The following is a 25,599-nucleotide window of genomic DNA, read 5'->3' on the forward strand; positions in this document are numbered from 1 at the left end:
TGAGCCTATTCTGGAGAGTGGCCAGAATTCAGGAAGAAAACAGGAACTTAGGAAGATAGTAGGTGTTGCCCATCCATAAGGCAAGCCGCAGTCCATTCATAAATTGGGCAGGATGAATGCTGGGAAGCTTTCTACTAGACAGGACACATCCATTGATGCATTCTCTTTTCTAATGTCTACAACCAGGGACACAGTGGGATACACAAACATAGAAACACTCGCCTTGTCAAAAGCCTTACTAGAAACAGTCCACTCCAAACCAAACAAACCGCCTTTCCTACCTATTCTCAGAACATGAGACAAAACCACAAACTCACACCCACACCCACAAAGGCACCTCCTTCCAAGTTGGTCTGTGACTACCCGGAGTGTCGTCTGACTGGTGGGCCATACTATGTTCCCCCGAAAGGGCCTGTCCTGTCTCACATCTGGCCTCCTTGGCCAACTCTGTGAAGTTGTCAGGAGCCAGCGGTGAGCCACTACCTGCTTTCTCAGGAAAGGCCCCTCTGCAGAGCTTTCCTGGCATTTGGCAATCCTCACCTCAGTGGGTACCAAGAAAGACTGACTCTGTCCTTGGTAAATCCAAACAAGTGAGCCCACTGGGACTGGGACTGGGACTGGCTCTGGGTGCCTGGCTTCCTGGATCCCAAGTTCAGAGAGTTCCATCACCAAGGAAGTGAGGTGAGGTCACTTCCTTCAGGAACTGAATGAGGTCACTGCCTTGGCAACCACTGTGTCCTAACAGTTGCTTCCAAGGCTCCCATGAGATGGAGGCTGCCCCTCCTTCCTGTGACACTTTCACAAGTTAGAATGGAATATCAACCACAGGCACCAAGGAACAGCTCTCCACACAGGCCTGCTTTGGTCCATCTTGTCTACATTAAGAAGAGAGAGGCTCATTCAGACACATCCCTTCATCCCGACCAGGTGGTTTGCCATGGAAGATGACTTCTGCTCTCTCAGGTCCTTCATAGCTGCCTACATCTTCTCCAGGGATCATTTCTGCATGGACCTTTGAGGTTCTCAGCAGGTGGAAGATCCCCCACATTCCTGTATTGTAAGACCCACTCTGTCCCTGCTCTTCTGTAAAGTTAGATTGAGGGAACAGTGTATGGTTAGGGTTAAGAACCTGTTTGATGTGGCTTAGGAATCACTCTGCTGGATGAAGAATGGTATTGGGAACCTGCGATATTTATAATAATATATAGGTGAAATATATGTATGAAAACAGAAATCCAAGTAAGATTTGAAGGCCAGAAGGGCATTGGGCCCTTGATTGGGATACTTAGCTTTGAATGACTTTCTGCACAGATGTCTCAGATAAATCGATACACAATGGCATAGGACCTTGTACCTTGGATGATTGAATGTAGAAGAGAACATCCAGTCAAAAAGGGATAGTAGGTAGGATTAGGAAGATAGTTGGTAAGTTTTGGAAGAAGAGTGAGTATGCAATTTGGACCAAAAGTTCTTTAGCAATAGGGTGTCGGTTAGAGAGTGAATGTAAACGTCAGCACATGTGAAGAGTCAGTCACAATGATGAACTGGGGAACATATGTAGGAAAGCAGATATCAATAGAGACATTAGGAAATCAGGCAAAGTATAAAGTGAGTGAGTGGATTAGACATTTTCAACAGGGTTGAGGTTGAATATATCATCTTAGGAAGAAACAAATGTGTAGTCACCAATAGCATTGACATTTGAGAGCATTAGGCAACCTGGACAAGGATGTTTTTAGTAATCCATGCTCACTTTCCAATGAGGCTTTGGTGCAATCATAAGTGTGACCTTTGCATTTTGTGTCCAGAATATCACTGTGATAAAATGTATATGTAGATCAGGTGACATGAGTGTTTCTTCCACCATTTCTGGGAGTAATATGTTGAAGACATATAAATTAGCCTTTGGGGGTACAAATAGGTGTACCCTGGGTCTATGAATATAGAGATAATGTATGAATAGACCATACTGTGAATAAATAGTATAACAGGTTCCAATTTAAATAATGGATTGCATTGATATCTGAAAATATATAGGAAATCTAATATTGATACACAACCATTCATTCTAACCAGTTATACATCTAATGGTGATATTGGGGTTATGGTTTACCATGAAGGGGGTGTGAGTTTTGCTTCACAAGGGATTATGGAAATGGAAAAGAATGTGTTTGGAAAGAAGTCTCATGAAAAGACCAGTCAAGAAACGTGGAGGTATACATGTGTTCTGAAGCAGGAAGTGATTGAAAGGGAAATAAATGCCTAGAAATTTGTGAACTTGAGGATGAAATACATATCCTATGATGTGCATCAACTGAAGAAATAGTAATGTACCAGTGTTGAATAAAAATGAACGTCAAAATACACATCATGTCCCATAGGAATCTACTTGCATTCATGTTAAACTGGGTCAGTTACTGTAGAAATATTAGGATTTCAGCACTAGGAAACAAATATGTATTTCAGGTGGATGACTATTTCTGAGAATAATCTTGTGAAAAGTTGATTATAAATCCACATATATGAACATGAATGAATTTAGGGAGTATATAATATGACACATACATTTCATATTTTGAAAAATCTGGAGAGTGTGTGTATGTGTGTGTGTGTGTGTATATATATATACACAAAAAAAAACAACACACACACACAAACCCAGACATTAAAGAGTAGAAATATATATGCCAATCGAAATTCATCATGAAATATTTATCATCCACAGATCCAAAAATATTTATTTTACTGAACATGTATTTATGTATCATGTTGTTCAAGTGGGAAGCTCACCTGGAGGTTGAATTCTCAGTTCCAACAGCGTTTAGGAGGAGTGATCTCTTCTCACAACTTGTATCTGCCAAGTCAGCCACCTCACAAGAATGGACGTGGGATACGAGGTAGGATTCTATATGTGCATGTAAAAATGCATGTTGCTGAATAGGCTACAGAGAAAGGGAGACAGGAATTCACATATTTGTTAACATTCAAAACACATGGAGAACTATTTCTATTAAATTGGACTAGATTTATAACACCTACCCTTTATAATGCCAAAGGCCAGTCCAACTATACACCAGGCCTCCTCTGAACTGCCTGTATTTCTATTCTGTTTGAGTTATTTTTCTCCATCATATTAGTATTCGTAGTCACAATCTAGTAGGGTATGGGTTAGTGTCAGGGATTCAGTATTTCGAACGGAAAATAGGAAAATGAATCCAATGTGTAGGCCAATATGTGCTACAAAAAAATCTTCCCACTCTCATCCAGAACATTGCCTTGACATTACCTTCGCAATAAGTAAGACACAATTTGAGGAGAAGAGTTAGAAATGCTGTGAATACATATGTGGAATGGAAAATGCTCAGGAGTTCACAACCTTGGAGGTGGTAGACTAGTTTCCATGAGTAAGGGACAGGGTAAACACTCCACAAACGTGGAGCTCTGCTGGCCTAAAGACTTCGTGAGAAACTGCTTCTGAGGTTGGGCACTTGAAATATATGTTGTTGTCAGGAGCTTTAGCTTCCTTTGTAGTGAGACCATCAAACCAGGTCTGCATCTATGTGACCTGGAGGACATGGTTTCTGATTTTCCAATGAACATGAGGCAGAAGTGCTGAATTCTCTCTTTGCAGGTAAACTGTGGCCACTGGGGTCTAAGTGTCTCCGTGTGTGGACTGTGAAGCCATTTGGTCATCCTCCACTTTTCGTGGTGTTTCTTGCTGCTGCACTGGGAGTTCGGAATTTGCTTCAGGAAATACAAGGAGTTCAACTGGGACACAGTGCTGGAGGGAGTTCTGTCACGTGTGGTGGGTCAAGGTCCTAGGAGAATGCACCAGCCAGGCTTCTATCCCACAGAGCTTGCCCCCTTGACCATAGCAACCTGATTCTGAACATTGCCCTGAAACCTCTCCATATAACAAGATGCCTTTACATAGAAGGGTCTGCTCACTGCACCATGTCAGTCACAAGCCATTTGGAAGCCAATGGCAGATCCACATGGCCCCACCACAGATGTTTTATCACACACCTGCACACCACTGCTCTAGGCCCACTACTCAGCGGGCCCCAACTTACTGGCATCTCTGTTTTACACCATTTTCATGAAACCCAGTCAATCAAGGCACTGTCTGGTACACTCATGATCAGCAACAGGACATCCAAAGGTTCTCCAGTGCCACCTGGTCATGGGAATTTCAAAAACGTCATGGTATTTATCTAGCTAGCCATTTTTAAAGGATGAAGTTGGAGGCACTGTGGGTTTCCATTCCTTCGGGAACCATCAAATGGTGAGGAAGCTCATTTCAACGAAAGCTCTGGGGAACTCTCACAAACAAGGCTTCCCAAAGAGTGGCCAAAAGGTCACAGGAAGCCAGGCCCATTGAGGTCTACAATGTGAGGTCTACGTGTGTTTGGACTCTCCACGATGGCTGCCAGGTCTTTAAGAATAAAATCATGTGATATCCGGGCTGAGATTCCCAGTGCTCTGTGGAAAGCCAGCCTGGGCCTAGATCTCAGTTTCCAAGGGCGACTCTCATGCGTGGCCTCCTAACATCCCGAAACTATTCACGGCAATACTTCTCTGAGGTCAGTTCCAGAACTCAGTCTCCAAGGGGAATCACACCAGAGTTCAAGCCCAGGTGGACCCAGTCATCTCTTCCCACTGCCACACCACAATTCAAACCAAAACACTGCCACATGGCCCTCATCTTCTTCCATATAGACACTCATCATAACCTCTGGCTGGAGGTTTCCATGAGGGGCACAGCCCAAGACAGTGTCCACAATAAGCTCCCTTGCCTCTCATTTGCCTAATGTAGGGTGGACTGGACACCCTTCCTGTGGACCTGGAGTGATCAAATAGGCCTGCCTTTAATACTGCTCTACTTCTCCAATTGGAGGCCTACTGACTGCCGGGTATAGATTCTTTGTGTGAACTGGAGTCATGAGAAAACCCAAGCACCTATGGGCTAGCCTCTGCATGGCTTCGAAGGACTCATTTGACACAAAGGATCCCTATTCTCACTTGATGGAGGTCAGGAACCTTACAGAGGAAGGCGAGAGACCTCATCCAGGATGACTGCTTTTGTGCCAATTTGGCTTTGGATGCACACATGGGATCTTTCTTTGGATCCACCAGGTGCTGACAATCTAAGCCACAGCCTCACACTGGGCCAAGAGGCTGATTCAGACACATCCCTTTGCAAAGCAATTAAGCAAAGAGCCACAGGTGATGCCCATTCATTTCCATTTGAAAACTGTTTTCTTCAGGCTTCACAAAGGGGTGCCCTGAGGCAAAGGCCTTCCTGACATTCAGGGCCACAGAAGGATAGGTAAGCCCAAGGCCCAAAGCAGGCTTTCTCCAGGGAGACTTTACTGGTCACACTGATATCTGAGTTTTCTGAGATGCTCACCATTCCTTTCAACTATCCAGTACATGGCCATGTCACCGAGCTTGGAGGTGGTACATATCTTGGACACAAAACCATGAGCCTATTCTGGAGAGTGGCCAGAATTCAGGAAGAAAACAGGAACTTAGGAAGATAGTAGGTGTTGCCCATCCATAAGGCAAGCCGCAGTCCATTCATAAATTGGGCAGGATGAATGCTGGGAAGCTTTCTACTAGACAGGACACATCCATTGATGCATTCTCTTTTCTAATGTCTACAACCAGGGACACAGTGGGATACACAAACATAGAAACACTCGCCTTGTCAAAAGCCTTACTAGAAACAGTCCACTCCAAACCAAACAAACCGCCTTTCCTACCTATTCTCAGAACATGAGACAAAACCACAAACTCACACCCACACCCACAAAGGCACCTCCTTCCAAGTTGGTCTGTGACTACCCGGAGTGTCGTCTGACTGGTGGGCCATACTATGTTCCCCCGAAAGGGCCTGTCCTGTCTCACATCTGGCCTCCTTGGCCAACTCTGTGAAGTTGTCAGGAGCCAGCGGTGAGCCACTACCTGCTTTCTCAGGAAAGGCCCCTCTGCAGAGCTATCCTGGCATTTGGCAATCCTCACCTCAGTGGGTACCAAGAAAGACTGACTCTGTCCTTGGTAAATCCAAACAAGTGAGCCCACTGGGACTGGGACTGGGACTGGCTCTGGGTGCCTGGCTTCCTGGATCCCAAGTTCAGAGAGTTCCATCACCAAGGAAGTGAGGTGAGGTCACTTCCTTCAGGAACTGAATGAGGTCACTGCCTTGGCAACCACTGTGTCCTAACAGTTGCTTCCAAGGCTCCCATGAGATGGAGGCTGCCCCTCCTTCCTGTGACACTTTCACAAGTTAGAATGGAATATCAACCACAGGCACCAAGGAACAGCTCTCCACACAGGCCTGCTTTGGTCCATCTTGTCTACATTAAGAAGAGAGAGGCTCATTCAGACACATCCCTTCATCCCGACCAGGTGGTTTGCCATGGAAGATGACTTCTGCTCTCTCAGGTCCTTCATAGCTGCCTACATCTTCTCCAGGGATCATTTCTGCATGGACCTTTGAGGTTCTCAGCAGGTGGAAGATCCCCCACATTCCTGTATTGTAAGACCCACTCTGTCCCTGCTCTTCTGTAAAGTTAGATTGAGGGAACAGTGTATGGTTAGGGTTAAGAACCTGTTTGATGTGGCTTAGGAATCACTCTGCTGGATGAAGAATGGTATTGGGAACCTGCGATATTTATAATAATATATAGGTGAAATATATGTATGAAAACAGAAATCCAAGTAAGATTTGAAGGCCAGAAGGGCATTGGGCCCTTGATTGGGATACTTAGCTTTGAATGACTTTCTGCACAGATGTCTCAGATAAATCGATACACAATGGCATAGGACCTTGTACCTTGGATGATTGAATGTAGAAGAGAACATCCAGTCAAAAAGGGATAGTAGGTAGGATTAGGAAGATAGTTGGTAAGTTTTGGAAGAAGAGTGAGTATGCAATTTGGACCAAAAGTTCTTTAGCAATAGGGTGTCGGTTAGAGAGTGAATGTAAACGTCAGCACATGTGAAGAGTCAGTCACAATGATGAACTGGGGAACATATGTAGGAAAGCAGATATCAATAGAGACATTAGGAAATCAGGCAAAGTATAAAGTGAGTGAGTGGATTAGACATTTTCAACAGGGTTGAGGTTGAATATATCATCTTAGGAAGAAACAAATGTGTAGTCACCAATAGCATTGACATTTGAGAGCATTAGGCAACCTGGACAAGGATGTTTTTAGTAATCCATGCTCACTTTCCAATGAGGCTTTGGTGCAATCATAAGTGTGACCTTTGCATTTTGTGTCCAGAATATCACTGTGATAAAATGTATATGTAGATCAGGTGACATGAGTGTTTCTTCCACCATTTCTGGGAGTAATATGTTGAAGACATATAAATTAGCCTTTGGGGGTACAAATAGGTGTACCCTGGGTCTATGAATATAGAGATAATGCATGAATAGACCATACTGTGAATAAATAGTATAACAGGTTCCAATTTAAATAATGGATTGCATTGATATCTGAAAATATATAGGAAATCTAATATTGATACACAACCATTCATTCTAACCAGTTATACATCTAATGGTGATATTGGGGTTATGGTTTACCATGAAGGGGGTGTGAGTTTTGCTTCACAAGGGATTATGGAAATGGAAAAGAATGTGTTTGGAAAGAAGTCTCATGAAAAGACCAGTCAAGAAACGTGGAGGTATACATGTGTTCTGAAGCAGGAAGTGATTGAAAGGGAAATAAATGCCTAGAAATTTGTGAACTTGAGGATGAAATACATATCCTATGATGTGCATCAACTGAAGAAATAGTAATGTACCAGTGTTGAATAAAAATGAACGTCAAAATACACATCATGTCCCATAGGAATCTACTTGCATTCATGTTAAACTGGGTCAGTTACTGTAGAAATATTAGGATTTCAGCACTAGGAAACAAATATGTATTTCAGGTGGATGACTATTTCTGAGAATAATCTTGTGAAAAGTTGATTATAAATCCACCTATATGAACATGAATGAATTTAGGGAGTATATAATATGACACATACATTTCATATTTTGAAAAATCTGGAGAGTGTGTGTATGTGTGTGTGTGTGTGTATATATATATACACAAAAAAAACAACACACACACACAAACCCAGACATTAAAGAGTAGAAATATATATGCCAATCGAAATTCATCATGAAATATTTATCATCCACAGATCCAAAAATATTTATTTTACTGAACATGTATTTATGTATCATGTTGTTCAAGTGGGAAGCTCACCTGGAGGTTGAATTCTCAGTTCCAACAGCGTTTAGGAGGAGTGATCTCTTCTCACAACTTGTATCTGCCAAGTCAGCCACCTCACAAGAATGGACGTGGGATAGGAGGTAGGATTCTATATGTGCATGTAAAAATGCATGTTGCTGAATAGGCTACAGAGAAAGGGAGACAGGAATTCACATATTTGTTAACATTCAAAACACATGGATAACTATTTCTATTAAATTGGACTAGATTTATAACACCTACCCTTTATAATGCCAAAGGCCAGTCCAACTATACACCAGGCCTCCTCTGAACTGCCTGTATTTCTATTCTGTTTGAGTTATTTTTCTCCATCATATTAGTATTCGTAGTCACAATCTAGTAGGGTATGGGTTAGTGTCAGGGATTCAGTATTTCGAACGGAAAATAGGAAAATGAATCCAATGTGTAGGCCAATATGTGCTACAAAAAAATCTTCCCACTCTCATCCAGAACATTGCCTTGACATTACCTTCACAATAAGTAAGACACAATTTGAGGAGAAGAGTTAGAAATGCTGTGAATACATATGTGGAATGGAAAATGCTCAGGAGTTCACAACCTTGGAAGTGGTAGACTAGTTTCCATGAGTAAGGGACAGGGTAAACACTCCACAAATGTGGAGCTCTGCTGGCCTAAAGACTTCCTGAGAAACTGCCTCTGAGGTTGGGCACTTGAAATATATGTTGTTGTCAGGAGCTTTAGCTTCCTTTGTAGTGAGACCATCAAACCTGGTCTGCATCTATGTGACCTGGAGGACATGGTTTCTGATTTTCCAATGAACATGAGGCAGAAGTGCTGAATTCTCTCTTTGCAGGTAAACTGTGGCCACTGGGGTCTAAGTGTCTCCCTGTGTGGTCTGTGAAGCCATTTGGTCATCCTCCACTTTTCGTGGTGTTTCTTGCTGCTGCACTGGTAGTTTGGAATTTGCTTCAGGAAATACAAGGAGTTCAACTGGGACACAGTGCTGGAGGGAGTTCTGTCACGTGTGGTGGGTCAAGGTCCTAGGAGAATGCACCAGCCAGGCTTCTATCCCACAGAGCTTGCCCCCTTGACCATAGCAACCTGATTCTGAACATTGCCCTGAAACCTCTCCATATAACAAGATGCCTTTACATAGAAGGGTCTGCTCACTGCACCATGTCAGTCACAAGCCATTTGGAAGCCAATGGCAGATCCACATGGCGCCACCACAGATGTTTTATCACACACCTGCACACCACTGCTCTAGGCCCACTACTCAGCGGGCCCCAACTTACTGGCAACTCTGTTTTACACCATTTTCATGAAACCCAGTCAATCAAGGCACTGTCTGGTACACTCATGATCAGCAACAGGACATCCAAAGGTTCTCCAGTGACACCTGGTCATGGGAATTTCAAAAATGTCATGGTATTTATCTAGCTAGCCATTTTTAAAGGATGAAGTTGGAGGCACTGTGTGTTTCCATTCCTTCAGGAACCATTAAATGGTGAGGAAGCTCATTTCGACGAAAGCTCTGGAGAACCCTCACAAACAAGTCTTCCCAAAGAGTGGCCAAAAGGTCACAGGAAGCCAGGCCCATTGAGGTCTACAATGTGAGGTCCACGTGTGTTTGGACTCTCCACGATGGCTGCCAGGTCTTTAAGAATAAACTCATGTGATATCCGGGCTGAGATTCCCAGTGCTCTGTGGAAAGCCAGCCTGGGCCTAGATCTCAGTTTCCAAGGGCGACTCTCATGCGTGGCCTCCTAACATCCCGACACAATTCACGGCAATACTTCTCTGAGGTCAGTTCCAGAACTCAGTCTCCAAGGGGAATCACACCAGAGTTCAAGCCCAGGTGGACCCAGTCATCTCTTCCCACTGCCACACCACAATTCAAACCAAAACACTGCCACATGGCCCTCATCTTCTTCCATATAGACACTCATCATAACCTCTGGCTGGAGGTTTCCATGAGGGGCACAGCCCAAGACAGTGTCCACAATATGCTCCCTTGCCTCTCATTTGCCTAATGTCAGGGTGGACTGGACACCCTTCCTGTGGACCTGGAGTGATCAAATAGGCCTGCCTTTAATACTGCTCTACTTCTCCAATTGGAGGCCTACTGACTGCCGGGTATAGATTCTTTGTGTGAACTGGAGTCATGAGAAAACCCAAGCACCTATGGGCTAGCCTCTGCATGGCTTTGAAGGACTCATTTGACACAAAGGATCCCTATTCTCACTTGATGGAGGTCAGGAATCTTACAGAGGAAGGCGAGAGACCTCATCCAGGATGACTGCTTTTGTGCCAATTTGGCTTTGGATGCACACATGGGATCTTTCTTTGGATCCACCAGGTGCTGACAATCTAAGCCACAGCCTCACACAGGGCCAAGAGGCTGATTCAGACACATCCCTTTGCAAAGCAATTAAGCAAAGAGCCACAGGTGATGCCCATTCATTTCCATTTGAAAACTGTTTTCTTCAGGCTTCACAAAGGGGTGCCCTGAGGCAAAGGCCTTCCTGACATTCAGGGCCACAGAAGGATAGGTAAGCCCAAGGCCCAAAGCAGGCTTTCTCCAGGGAGACTTTACTGGTCACACTGATATCTGAGTTTTCTGAGATGCTCACCATTCCTTTCAACTATCCAGTACATGGCCATGTCACCGAGCTTGGAGGTGGTACATATCTTGGACACAAAACCATGAGCCTATTCTGGAGAGTGGCCAGAATTCAGGAAGAAAACAGGAACTTAGGAAGATAGTAGGTGTTGCCCATCCATAAGGCAAGCCGCAGTCCATTCATAAATTGGGCAGGATGAATGCTGGGAAGCTTTCTACTAGACAGGACACATCCATTGATGCATTCTCTTTTCTAATGTCTACAACCAGGGACACAGTGGGATACACAAACATAGAAACACTCGCCTTGTCAAAAGCCTTACTAGAAACAGTCCACTCCAAACCAAACAAACCGCCTTTCCTACCTATTCTCAGAACATGAGACAAAACCACAAACTCACACCCACACCCACAAAGGCACCTCCTTCCAAGTTGGTCTGTGACTACCCGGAGTGTCGTCTGACTGGTGGGCCATACTATGTTCCCCCGAAAGGGCCTGTCCTGTCTCACATCTGGCCTCCTTGGCCAACTTTGTGAAGTTGTCAGGAGCCAGCGGTGAGCCACTACCTGCTTTCTCAGGAAAGGCCCCTCTGCAGAGCTTTCCTGGCATTTGGCAATCCTCACCTCAGCGGGTACCAAGAAAGACTGACTCTGTCCTTGGTAAATCCAAACAAGTGAGCCCACTGGGACTGGGACTGGGACTGGCTCTGGGTGCCTGGCTTCCTGGATCCCAAGTTCAGAGAGTTCCATCACCAAGGAAGTGAGGTGAGGTCACTTCCTTCAGGAACTGAATGAGGTCACTGCCTTGGCAACCACTGTGTCCTAACAGTTGCTTCCAAGGCTCCCATGAGATGGAGGCTGCCCCTCCTTCCTGTGACACTTTCACAAGTTAGAATGGAATATCAACCACAGGCACCAAGGAACAGCTCTCCACACAGGCCTGCTTTGGTCCATCTTGTCTACATTAAGAAGAGAGAGGCTCATTCAGACACATCCCTTCATCCCGACCAGGTGGTTTGCCATGGAAGATGACTTCTGCTCTCTCAGGTCCTTCATAGCTGCCTACATCTTCTCCAGGGATCATTTCTGCATGGACCTTTGAGGTTCTCAGCAGGTGGAAGATCCCCCACATTCCTGTATTGTAAGACCCACTCTGTCCCTGCTCTTCTGTAAAGTTAGATTGAGGGAACAGTGTATGCTTAGGGTTAAGAACCTGTTTGATGTGGCTTAGGAATCACTCTGCTGGATGAAGAATGGTATTGGGAACCTGCGATATTTATAATAATATATAGGTGAAATATATGTATGAAAACAGAAATCCAAGTAAGATTTGAAGGCCAGAAGGGCATTGGGCCCTTGATTGGGATACTTAGCTTTGAATGACTTTCTGCACAGATGTCTCAGATAAATCGATACACAATGGCATAGGACCTTGTACCTTGGATGATTGAATGTAGAAGAGAACATCCAGTCAAAAAGGGATAGTAGGTAGGATTAGGAAGATAGTTGGTAAGTTTTGGAAGAAGAGTGAGTATGCAATTTGGACCAAAAGTTCTTTAGCAATAGGGTGTCGGTTAGAGAGTGAATGTAAACGTCAGCACATGTGAAGAGTCAGTCACAATGATGAACTGGGGAACATATGTAGGAAAGCAGATATCAATAGAGACATTAGGAAATCAGGCAAAGTATAAAGTGAGTGAGTGGATTAGACATTTTCAACAGGGTTGAGGTTGAATATATCATCTTAGGAAGAAACAAATGTGTAGTCACCAATAGCATTGACATTTGAGAGCATTAGGCAACCTGGACAAGGATGTTTTTAGTAATCCATGCTCACTTTCCAATGAGGCTTTGGTGCAATCATAAGTGTGACCTTTGCATTTTGTGTCCAGAATATCACTGTGATAAAATGTATATGTAGATCAGGTGACATGAGTGTTTCTTCCACCATTTCTGGGAGTAATATGTTGAAGACATATAAATTAGCCTTTGGGGGTACAAATAGGTGTACCCTGGGTCTATGAATATAGAGATAATGTATGAATAGACCATACTGTGAATAAATAGTATAACAGGTTCCAATTTAAATAATGGATTGCATTGATATCTGAAAATATATAGGAAATCTAATATTGATACACAACCATTCATTCTAACCAGTTATACATCTAATGGTGATATTGGGGTTATGGTTTACCATGAAGGGGGTGTGAGTTTTGCTTCACAAGGGATTATGGAAATGGAAAAGAATGTGTTTGGAAAGAAGTCTCATGAAAAGACCAGTCAAGAAACGTGGAGGTATACATGTGTTCTGAAGCAGGAAGTGATTGAAAGGGAAATAAATGCCTAGAAATTTGTGAACTTGAGGATGAAATACATATCCTATGATGTGCATCAACTGAAGAAATAGTAATGTACCAGTGTTGAATAAAAATGAACGTCAAAATACACATCATGTCCCATAGGAATCTACTTGCATTCATGTTAAACTGGGTCAGTTACTGTAGAAATATTAGGATTTCAGCACTAGGAAACAAATATGTATTTCAGGTGGATGACTATTTCTGAGAATAATCTTGTGAAAAGTTGATTATAAATCCACATATATGAACATGAATGAATTTAGGGAGTATATAATATGACACATACATTTCATATTTTGAAAAATCTGGAGAGTGTGTGTATGTGTGTGTGTGTGTGTATATATATATACACAAAAAAAAACAACACACACACACAAACCCAGACATTAAAGAGTAGAAATATATATGCCAATCGAAATTCATCATGAAATATTTATCATCCACAGATCCAAAAATATTTATTTTACTGAACATGTATTTATGTATCATGTTGTTCAAGTGGGAAGCTCACCTGGAGGTTGAATTCTCAGTTCCAACAGCGTTTAGGAGGAGTGATCTCTTCTCACAACTTGTATCTGCCAAGTCAGCCACCTCACAAGAATGGACGTGGGATAGGAGGTAGGATTCTATATGTGCATGTAAAAATGCATGTTGCTGAATAGGCTACAGAGAAAGGGAGACAGGAATTCACATATTTGTTAACATTCAAAACACATGGAGAACTATTTCTATTAAATTGGACTAGATTTATAACACCTACCCTTTATAATGCCAAAGGCCAGTCCAACTATACACCAGGCCTCCTCTGAACTGCCTGTATTTCTATTCTGTTTGAGTTATTTTTCTCCATCATATTAGTATTCGTAGTCACAATCTAGTAGGGTATGGGTTAGTGTCAGGGATTCAGTATTTCGAACGGAAAATAGGAAAATGAATCCAATGTGTAGGCCAATATGTGCTACAAAAAAATCTTCCCACTCTCATCCAGAACATTGCCTTGACATTACCTTCGCAATAAGTAAGACACAATTTGAGGAGAAGAGTTAGAAATGCTGTGAATACATATGTGGAATGGAAAATGCTCAGGAGTTCACAACCTTGGAGGTGGTAGACTAGTTTCCATGAGTAAGGGACAGGGTAAACACTCCACAAACGTGGAGCTCTGCTGGCCTAAAGACTTCGTGAGAAACTGCTTCTGAGGTTGGGCACTTGAAATATATGTTGTTGTCAGGAGCTTTAGCTTCCTTTGTAGTGAGACCATCAAACCAGGTCTGCATCTATGTGACCTGGAGGACATGGTTTCTGATTTTCCAATGAACATGAGGCAGAAGTGCTGAATTCTCTCTTTGCAGGTAAACTGTGGCCACTGGGGTCTAAGTGTCTCCGTGTGTGGACTGTGAAGCCATTTGGTCATCCTCCACTTTTCGTGGTGTTTCTTGCTGCTGCACTGGGAGTTCGGAATTTGCTTCAGGAAATACAAGGAGTTCAACTGGGACACAGTGCTGGAGGGAGTTCTGTCACGTGTGGTGGGTCAAGGTCCTAGGAGAATGCACCAGCCAGGCTTCTATCCCACAGAGCTTGCCCCCTTGACCATAGCAACCTGATTCTGAACATTGCCCTGAAACCTCTCCATATAACAAGATGCCTTTACATAGAAGGGTCTGCTCACTGCACCATGTCAGTCACAAGCCATTTGGAAGCCAATGGCAGATCCACATGGCCCCACCACAGATGTTTTATCACACACCTGCACACCACTGCTCTAGGCCCACTACTCAGCGGGCCCCAACTTACTGGCATCTCTGTTTTACACCATTTTCATGAAACCCAGTCAATCAAGGCACTGTCTGGTACACTCATGATCAGCAACAGGACATCCAAAGGTTCTCCAGTGCCACCTGGTCATGGGAATTTCAAAAACGTCATGGTATTTATCTAGCTAGCCATTTTTAAAGGATGAAGTTGGAGGCACTGTGGGTTTCCATTCCTTCGGGAACCATCAAATGGTGAGGAAGCTCATTTCAACGAAAGCTCTGGGGAACTCTCACAAACAAGGCTTCCCAAAGAGTGGCCAAAAGGTCACAGGAAGCCAGGCCCATTGAGGTCTACAATGTGAGGTCTACGTGTGTTTGGACTCTCCACGATGGCTGCCAGGTCTTTAAGAATAAAATCATGTGATATCCGGGCTGAGATTCCCAGTGCTCTGTGGAAAGCCAGCCTGGGCCTAGATCTCAGTTTCCAAGGGCGACTCTCATGCGTGGCCTCCTAACATCCCGAAACTATTCACGGCAATACTTCTCTGAGGTCAGTTCCAGAACTCAGTCTCCAAGGGGAATCACACCAGAGTTCAAGCCCAGGTGGACCCAGTCATCTCTTCCCACTGCCACACCACAATTCAAACCAAAACACTGCCACATGGCCCTCATCTTCTTCCATATAGACACTCATCATAACCTCTGGCTGGAGGTTTCCATGAGGGGCACAGCCCAAGACAGTGTCCACAATAAGCTCCCTTGCCTCTCATTTGCCTAATGTAGGGTGGACTGGACACCCTTCCTGTGGACCTGGAGTGATCAAATAGGCCTGCCTTTAATACTGCTCTACTTCTCCAATTGGAGGCCTACTGACTGCCGGGTATAGATTCTTTGTGTGAACTGGAGTCATGAGAAAACCCAAGCACCTATGGGCTAGCCTCTGCATGGCTTCGAAGGACTCATTTGACACAAAGGATCCCTATTCTCACTTGATGGAGGTCAGGAACCTTACAGAGGAAGGCGAGAGACCTCATCCAGGATGACTGCTTTTGTGCCAATTTGGCTTTGGATGCACACATGGGATCTTTCTTTGGATCCACCAGGTGCTGACAATCTAAGCCACAGCCTCACACTGGGCCAAGAGGCTGATTCAGACACATCCCTTTGCAAAGCAATTAAGCAAAGAGCCACAGGTGATGCCCATTCATTTCCATTTGAAAACTGTTTTCTTCAGGCTTCACAAAGGGGTGCCCTGAGGCAAAGGCCTTCCTGACATTCAGGGCCACAGAAGGATAGGTAAGCCCAAGGCCCAAAGCAGGCTTTCTCCAGGGAGACTTTACTGGTCACACTGATATCTGAGTTTTCTGAGATGCTCACCATTCCTTTCAACTATCCAGTACATGGCCATGTCACCGAGCTTGGAGGTGGTACATATCTTGGACACAAAACCATGAGCCTATTCTGGAGAGTGGCCAGAATTCAGGAAGAAAACAGGAACTTAGGAAGATAGTAGGTGTTGCCCATCCATAAGGCAAGCCGCAGTCCATTCATAAATTGGGCAGGATGAATGCTGGGAAGCTTTCTACTAGACAGGACACATCCATTGATGCATTCTCTTTTCTAATGTCTACAACCAGGGACACAGTGGGATACACAAACATAGAAACACTCACCTTGTCAAAAGCCTTACTAGAAACAGTCCACTCCAAACCAAACAAACCGCCTTTCCTACCTATTCTCAGAACATGAGACAAAACCACAAACTCACACCCACACCCACAAAGGCACCTCCTTCCAAGTTGGTCTGTGACTACCCGGAGTGTCGTCTGACTGGTGGGCCATACTATGTTCCCCCGAAAGGGCCTGTCCTGTCTCACATCTGGCCTCCTTGGCCAACTCTGTGAAGTTGTCAGGAGCCAGCGGTGAGCCACTACCTGCTTTCTCAGGAAAGGCCCCTCTGCAGAGCTATCCTGGCATTTGGCAATCCTCACCTCAGTGGGTACCAAGAAAGACTGACTCTGTCCTTGGTAAATCCAAACAAGTGAGCCCACTGGGACTGGGACTGGGACTGGCTCTGGGTGCCTGGCTTCCTGGATCCCAAGTTCAGAGAGTTCCATCACCAAGGAAGTGAGGTGAGGTCACTTCCTTCAGGAACTGAATGAGGTCACTGCCTTGGCAACCACTGTGTCCTAACAGTTGCTTCCAAGGCTCCCATGAGATGGAGGCTGCCCCTCCTTCCTGTGACACTTTCACAAGTTAGAATGGAATATCAACCACAGGCACCAAGGAACAGCTCTCCACACAGGCCTGCTTTGGTCCATCTTGTCTACATTAAGAAGAGAGAGGCTCATTCAGACACATCCCTTCATCCCGACCAGGTGGTTTGCCATGGAAGATGACTTCTGCTCTCTCAGGTCCTTCATAGCTGCCTACATCTTCTCCAGGGATCATTTCTGCATGGACCTTTGAGGTTCTCAGCAGGTGGAAGATCCCCCACATTCCTGTATTGTAAGACCCACTCTGTCCCTGCTCTTCTGTAAAGTTAGATTGAGGGAACAGTGTATGGTTAGGGTTAAGAACCTGTTTGATGTGGCTTAGGAATCACTCTGCTGGATGAAGAATGGTATTGGGAACCTGCGATATTTATAATAATATATAGGTGAAATATATGTATGAAAACAGAAATCCAAGTAAGATTTGAAGGCCAGAAGGGCATTGGGCCCTTGATTGGGATACTTAGCTTTGAATGACTTTCTGCACAGATGTCTCAGATAAATCGATACACAATGGCATAGGACCTTGTACCTTGGATGATTGAATGTAGAAGAGAACATCCAGTCAAAAAGGGATAGTAGGTAGGATTAGGAAGATAGTTGGTAAGTTTTGGAAGAAGAGTGAGTATGCAATTTGGACCAAAAGTTCTTTAGCAATAGGGTGTCGGTTAGAGAGTGAATGTAAACGTCAGCACATGTGAAGAGTCAGTCACAATGATGAACTGGGGAACATATGTAGGAAAGCAGATATCAATAGAGACATTAGGAAATCAGGCAAAGTATAAAGTGAGTGAGTGGATTAGACATTTTCAACAGGGTTGAGGTTGAATATATCATCTTAGGAAGAAACAAATGTGTAGTCACCAATAGCATTGACATTTGAGAGCATTAGGCAACCTGGACAAGGATGTTTTTAGTAATCCATGCTCACTTTCCAATGAGGCTTTGGTGCAATCATAAGTGTGACCTTTGCATTTTGTGTCCAGAATATCACTGTGATAAAATGTATATGTAGATCAGGTGACATGAGTGTTTCTTCCACCATTTCTGGGAGTAATATGTTGAAGACATATAAATTAGCCTTTGGGGGTACAAATAGGTGTACCCTGGGTCTATGAATATAGAGATAATGCATGAATAGACCATACTGTGAATAAATAGTATAACAGGTTCCAATTTAAATAATGGATTGCATTGATATCTGAAAATATATAGGAAATCTAATATTGATACACAACCATTCATTCTAACCAGTTATACATCTAATGGTGATATTGGGGTTATGGTTTACCATGAAGGGGGTGTGAGTTTTGCTTCACAAGGGATTATGGAAATGGAAAAGAATGTGTTTGGAAAGAAGTCTCATGAAAAGACCAGTCAAGAAACGTGGAGGTATACATGTGTTCTGAAGCAGGAAGTGATTGAAAGGGAAATAAATGCCTAGAAATTTGTGAACTTGAGGATGAAATACATATCCTATGATGTGCATCAACTGAAGAAATAGTAATGTACCAGTGTTGAATAAAAATGAACGTCAAAATACACATCATGTCCCATAGGAATCTACTTGCATTCATGTTAAACTGGGTCAGTTACTGTAGAAATATTAGGATTTCAGCACTAGGAAACAAATATGTATTTCAGGTGGATGACTATTTCTGAGAATAATCTTGTGAAAAGTTGATTATAAATCCACCTATATGAACATGAATGAATTTAGGGAGTATATAATATGACACATACATTTCATATTTTGAAAAATCTGGAGAGTGTGTGTATGTGTGTGTGTGTGTGTATATATATATACACAAAAAAAACAACACACACACACAAACCCAGACATTAAAGAGTAGAAATATATATGCCAATCGAAATTCATCATGAAATATTTATCATCCACAGATCCAAAAATATTTATTTTACTGAACATGTATTTATGTATCATGTTGTTCAAGTGGGAAGCTCACCTGGAGGTTGAATTCTCAGTTCCAACAGCGTTTAGGAGGAGTGATCTCTTCTCACAACTTGTATCTGCCAAGTCAGCCACCTCACAAGAATGGACGTGGGATAGGAGGTAGGATTCTATATGTGCATGTAAAAATGCATGTTGCTGAATAGGCTACAGAGAAAGGGAGACAGGAATTCACATATTTGTTAACATTCAAAACACATGGAGAACTATTTCTATTAAATTGGACTAGATTTATAACACCTACCCTTTATAATGCCAAAGGCCAGTCCAACTATACACCAGGCCTCCTCTGAACTGCCTGTATTTCTATTCTGTTTGAGTTATTTTTCTCCATCATATTAGTATTCGTAGTCACAATCTAGTAGGGTATGGGTTAGTGTCAGGGATTCAGTATTTCGAACGGAAAATAGGAAAATGAATCCAATGTGTAGGCCAATATGTGCTACAAAAAAATCTTCCCACTCTCATCCAGAACATTGCCTTGACATTACCTTCGCAATAAGTAAGACACAATTTGAGGAGAAGAGTTAGAAATGCTGTGAATACATATGTGGAATGGAAAATGCTCAGGAGTTCACAACCTTGGAGGTGGTAGACTAGTTTCCATGAGTAAGGGACAGGGTAAACACTCCACAAACGTGGAGCTCTGCTGGCCTAAAGACTTCGTGAGAAACTGCTTCTGAGGTTGGGCACTTGAAATATATGTTGTTGTCAGGAGCTTTAGCTTCCTTTGTAGTGAGACCATCAAACCAGGTCTGCATCTATGTGACCTGGAGGACATGGTTTCTGATTTTCCAATGAACATGAGGCAGAAGTGCTGAATTCTCTCTTTGCAGGTAAACTGTGGCCACTGGGGTCTAAGTGTCTCCGTGTGTGGACTGTGAAGCCATTTGGTCATCCTCCACTTTTCGTGGTGTTTCTTGCTGCTGCACTGGGAGTTCGGAATTGCTTCAGGAAATACAAGGAGTTCAACTGGGACACAGTGCTGGAGGGAGTTCTGTCACGTGTGGTGGGTCAAGGTCCTAGGAGAATGCACCAGCCAGGCTTCTATCCCACAGAGCTTGCCCCCTTGACCATAGCAACCTGATTCTGAACATTGCCCTGAAACCTCTCCATATAACAAGATGCCTTTACATAGAAGGGTCTGCTCACTGCACCATGTCAGTCACAAGCCATTTGGAAGCCAATGGCAGATCCACATGGCCCCACCACAGATGTTTTATCACACACCTGCACACCACTGCTCTAGGCCCACTACTCAGCGGGCCCCAACTTACTGGCATCTCTGTTTTACACCATTTTCATGAAACCCAGTCAATCAAGGCACTGTCTGGTACACTCATGATCAGCAACAGGACATCCAAAGGTTCTCCAGTGCCACCTGGTCATGGGAATTTCAAAAATGTCATGGTATTTATCTAGCTAGCCATTTTTAAAGGATGAAGTTGGAGGCACTGTGGGTTTCCATTCCTTCGGGAACCATCAAATGGTGAGGAAGCTCATTTCAACGAAAGCTCTGGGGAACTCTCACAAACAAGGCTTCCCAAAGAGTGGCCAAAAGGTCACAGGAAGCCAGGCCCATTGAGGTCTACAATGTGAGGTCTACGTGTGTTTGGACTCTCCACGATGGCTGCCAGGTCTTTAAGAATAAAATCATGTGATATCCGGGCTGAGATTCCCAGTGCTCTGTGGAAAGCCAGCCTGGGCCTAGATCTCAGTTTCCAAGGGCGACTCTCATGCGTGGCCTCCTAACATCCCGAAACTATTCACGGCAATACTTCTCTGAGGTCAGTTCCAGAACTCAGTCTCCAAGGGGAATCACACCAGAGTTCAAGCCCAGGTGGACCCAGTCATCTCTTCCCACTGCCACACCACAATTCAAACCAAAACACTGCCACATGGCCCTCATCTTCTTCCATATAGACACTCATCATAACCTCTGGCTGGAGGTTTCCATGAGGGGCACAGCCCAAGACAGTGTCCACAATAAGCTCCCTTGCCTCTCATTTGCCTAATGTAGGGTGGACTGGACACCCTTCCTGTGGACCTGGAGTGATCAAATAGGCCTGCCTTTAATACTGCTCTACTTCTCCAATTGGAGGCCTACTGACTGCCGGGTATAGATTCTTTGTGTGAACTGGAGTCATGAGAAAACCCAAGCACCTATGGGCTAGCCTCTGCATGGCTTCGAAGGACTCATTTGACACAAAGGATCCCTATTCTCACTTGATGGAGGTCAGGAACCTTACAGAGGAAGGCGAGAGACCTCATCCAGGATGACTGCTTTTGTGCCAATTTGGCTTTGGATGCACACATGGGATCTTTCTTTGGATCCACCAGGTGCTGACAATCTAAGCCACAGCCTCACACTGGGCCAAGAGGCTGATTCAGACACATCCCTTTGCAAAGCAATTAAGCAAAGAGCCACAGGTGATGCCCATTCATTTCCATTTGAAAACTGTTTTCTTCAGGCTTCACAAAGGGGTGCCCTGAGGCAAAGGCCTTCCTGACATTCAGGGCCACAGAAAAATAGGTAAGCCAAAGGCCCAAAGCAGGGTTTCTCCAGGGAGACTTTCCTGGTCACACTGATATCTGAGTTTTCTGAGATGCTCACCATTCCTTTCAACTATCCAGTACATGGCCATGTCACCGAGCTTGGAGGTGGTACATATCTTGGACACAAAACCATGAGCCTATTCTGGAGAGTGGCCAGAATTCAGGAAGAAAACAGGAACCTAGGAAGATAGTAGGTGTTGCCCATCCATAAGGCAAGCCGCAGTCCATTCATAAATTGGGCAGGATGAATGCTGGGAAGCTTTCTACTAGACAGGACACATCCATTGATGCATTCTCTTTTCTCATGTCTACAACCAGGGACACAGTGGGATACACAAACATAGAAACACTCGCCTTGTCAAAAGCCTTACTAGAAACAGTCCACTCCAAACCAAACAAACCGCCTTTCCTACCTATTCTCAGAACATGAGACAAAACCACAAACTCACACCCACACCCACAAAGGCACCTCCTTCCAAGTTGGTCTGTGACTACCCGGAGTGTCGTCTGACTGGTGGGCCATACTATGTTCCCCCGAAAGGGCCTGTCCTGTCTCACATCTGGCCTCCTTGGCCAACTCTGTGAAGTTGTCAGGAGCCAGCGGTGAGCCACTACCTGCTTTCTCAGGAAAGGCCCCTCTGCAGAGCTTTCCTGGCATTTGGCAATCCTCACCTCAGCGGGTACCAAGAAAGACTGACTCTGTCCTTGGTAAATCCAAACAAGTGAGCCCACTGGGACTGGGACTGGGACTGGCTCTGGGTGCCTGGCTTCCTGGATCCCAAGTTCAGAGAGTTCCATCACCAAGGAAGTGAGGTGAGGTCACTTCCTTCAGGAACTGAATGAGGTCACTGCCTTGGCATCCACTGTGTCCTAACAGTTGCTTCCAAGGCTCCCATGAGATGGAGGCTGCCCCTCCTTCCTGTGACACTTTCACAAGTTAGAATGGAATATCAACCATAGGCACCAAGGAACAGCTCTCCACACAGGCCTGCTTTGGTCCATCTTGTCTACATTAAGAAGAGAGAGGCTCATTCAGACACATCCCTTCATCCTGACCAGGTGGTTTGCCATGGAAGACGACTTCTGCTCTCTCAGGTCCTTCATAGCTGCCTACATCTTCTCCAGGGATCATTTCTGCATGGACCTTTGAGGTTCTCAGCAGGTGGAAGATCCCCCACATTCCTGTATTGTAAGACCCACTCTGTCCCTGCTCTTCTGTAAAGTTAGATTGAGGGAAGAGTGTATGGTTAGGGTTAAGAACCTGTTTGATGTTGCTTAGGAATCACTCTGCTGGATGAAGAATGGTATTGGGAACCTGCGATATTTATAATAATATATAGGTGAAATATATGTATGAAAACAGAAATCCAAGTAAGATTTGAAGGCCAGAAGGGCATTGGGCCCTTGATTGGGATACTTAGCTTTGAATGACTTTCTGCACAGATGTCTCAGATAAATCGATATACAATGGCATGGGACCTTGTACCTTGGATGATTGAATGTAGAAGAGAACATCCAGTCAAAAAGGGATAGTAGGTAGGATTAGGAAGATAGTTGGTAAGTTTTGGAAGAAGAGTGAGTATGCAATTTGGACCAAAAGTTCTTTAGCAATAGGGTGTCGGTTAGAGAGTGAATGTAAACGTCAGCACATGTGAAGAGTCAGTCACAATGATGAACTGGGGAACATATGTAGGAAAGCAGATATCAATAGAGACATTAGGAAATCAGGCAAAATATAAAGTGAGTGAGTGGATTAGACATTTTCAACAGGGTTGAGGTTGAATATATCATCTTAGGAAGAAACAAATGTGTAGTCACCAATAGCATTGACATTTGAGAGCATTAGGCAACCTGGACAAGGATGTTTTTAGTAATCCATGCTCACTTTCCAATGAGGCTTTGGTGCAATCATAAGTGTGACCTTTGCATTTTGTGTCCAGAATATCACTGTGATAAAATGTATATGTAGATCAGGTGACATGAGTGTTTCTTCCACCATTTCTGGGAGTAATATGTTGAAGACATATAAATTAGCCTTTGGGGGTACAAATAGGTGTACCCTGGGTCTATGAATATAGAGATAATGCATGAATAGACCATACTGTGAATAAATAGTATAACAGGTTCCACTTTAAATAATGGATTGTATTGATATCTGAAAATATATAGGAAATCTAATATTGATACACAACCATTCATTCTAACCAGTTATACATCTAATGGTGATATTGGGGTTATGGTTTACCATGAAGGGGGTGTGAGTTTTGCTTCACAAGGGATTATGGAAATGGAAAAGAATGTGTTTGGAAAGAAGTCTCATGAAAAGACCAGTCAAGAAACGTGGAGGAATACATGTGTTCTGAAGCAGGAAGTGATTGAAAGGGAAATAAATGCCTAGAAATTTGTGAACTTGAGGATGAAATACATATCCTATGATGTGCATCAACTGAAGAAATAGTAATGTACCAGTGTTGAATAAAAATGAACGTCAAAATACACATCATGTCCCATAGGAATCTACTTGCATTCATGTTAAACTGGGTCAGTTACTGTAGAAACATTAGGATTTCAGCACTAGGAAACAAATATGTATTTCAGGTGGATGACTATTTCTGAGAATAATCTTGTGAAAAGTTGATTATAAATCCACGTATATGAACATGAATGAATTTAGGGAGTATATAATATGACACATACATTTCATATTTTGAAAAATCTGGAGAGTGTGTGTATGTGTGTGTGTGTGTGTATATATATATACACAAAAAAAACAACACACACACACAAACCCAGACATTAAAGAGTAGAAATATATATGCCAATCGAAATTCATCATGAAATATTTATCATCCACAGATCCAAAAATATTTATTTTACTGAACATGTATTTATGTATCATGTTGTTCAAGTGGGAAGCTCACCTGGAGGTTGAATTCTCAGTTCCAACAGCGTTTAGGAGGAGTGATCTCTTCTCACAACTTGTATCTGCCAAGTCAGCCACCTCACAAGAATGGACGTGGGATAGGAGGTAGGATTCTATATGTGCATGTAAAAATGCATGTTGCTGAATAGGCTACAGAGAAAGGGAGACAGGAATTCACATATTTGTTAACATTCAAAACACATGGAGAACTATTTCTATTAAATTGGACTAGATTTATAACACCTACCCTTTATAATGCCAAAGGCCAGTCCAACTATACACCAGGCCTCCTCTGAACTGCCTGTATTTCTATTCTGTTTGAGTTATTTTTCTCCATCATATTAGTATTCGTAGTCACAATCTAGTAGGGTATGGGTTAGTGTCAGGGATTCAGTATTTCGAACGGAAAATAGGAAAATGAATCCAATGTGTAGGCCAATATGTGCTACAAAAAAATCTTCCCACTCTCATCCAGAACATTGCCTTGACATTACCTTCGCAATAAGTAAGACACAATTTGAGGAGAAGAGTTAGAAATGCTGTGAATACATATGTGGAATGGAAAATGCTCAGGAGTTCACAACCTTGGAGGTGGTAGACTAGTTTCCATGAGTAAGGGACAGGGTAAACACTCCACAAACGTGGAGCTCTGCTGGCCTAAAGACTTCGTGAGAAACTGCTTCTGAGGTTGGGCACTTGAAATATATGTTGTTGTCAGGAGCTTTAGCTTCCTTTGTAGTGAGACCATCAAACCAGGTCTGCATCTATGTGACCTGGAGGACATGGTTTCTGATTTTCCAATGAACATGAGGCAGAAGTGCTGAATTCTCTCTTTGCAGGTAAACTGTGGCCACTGGGGTCTAAGTGTCTCCGT

This window comes from Spermophilus citellus (genome assembly GCF_964194105.1).
Source record: "Spermophilus citellus genome assembly, chromosome: 12".
NCBI classification, from domain to species: Eukaryota; Metazoa; Chordata; class Mammalia; order Rodentia; family Sciuridae; genus Spermophilus; species Spermophilus citellus.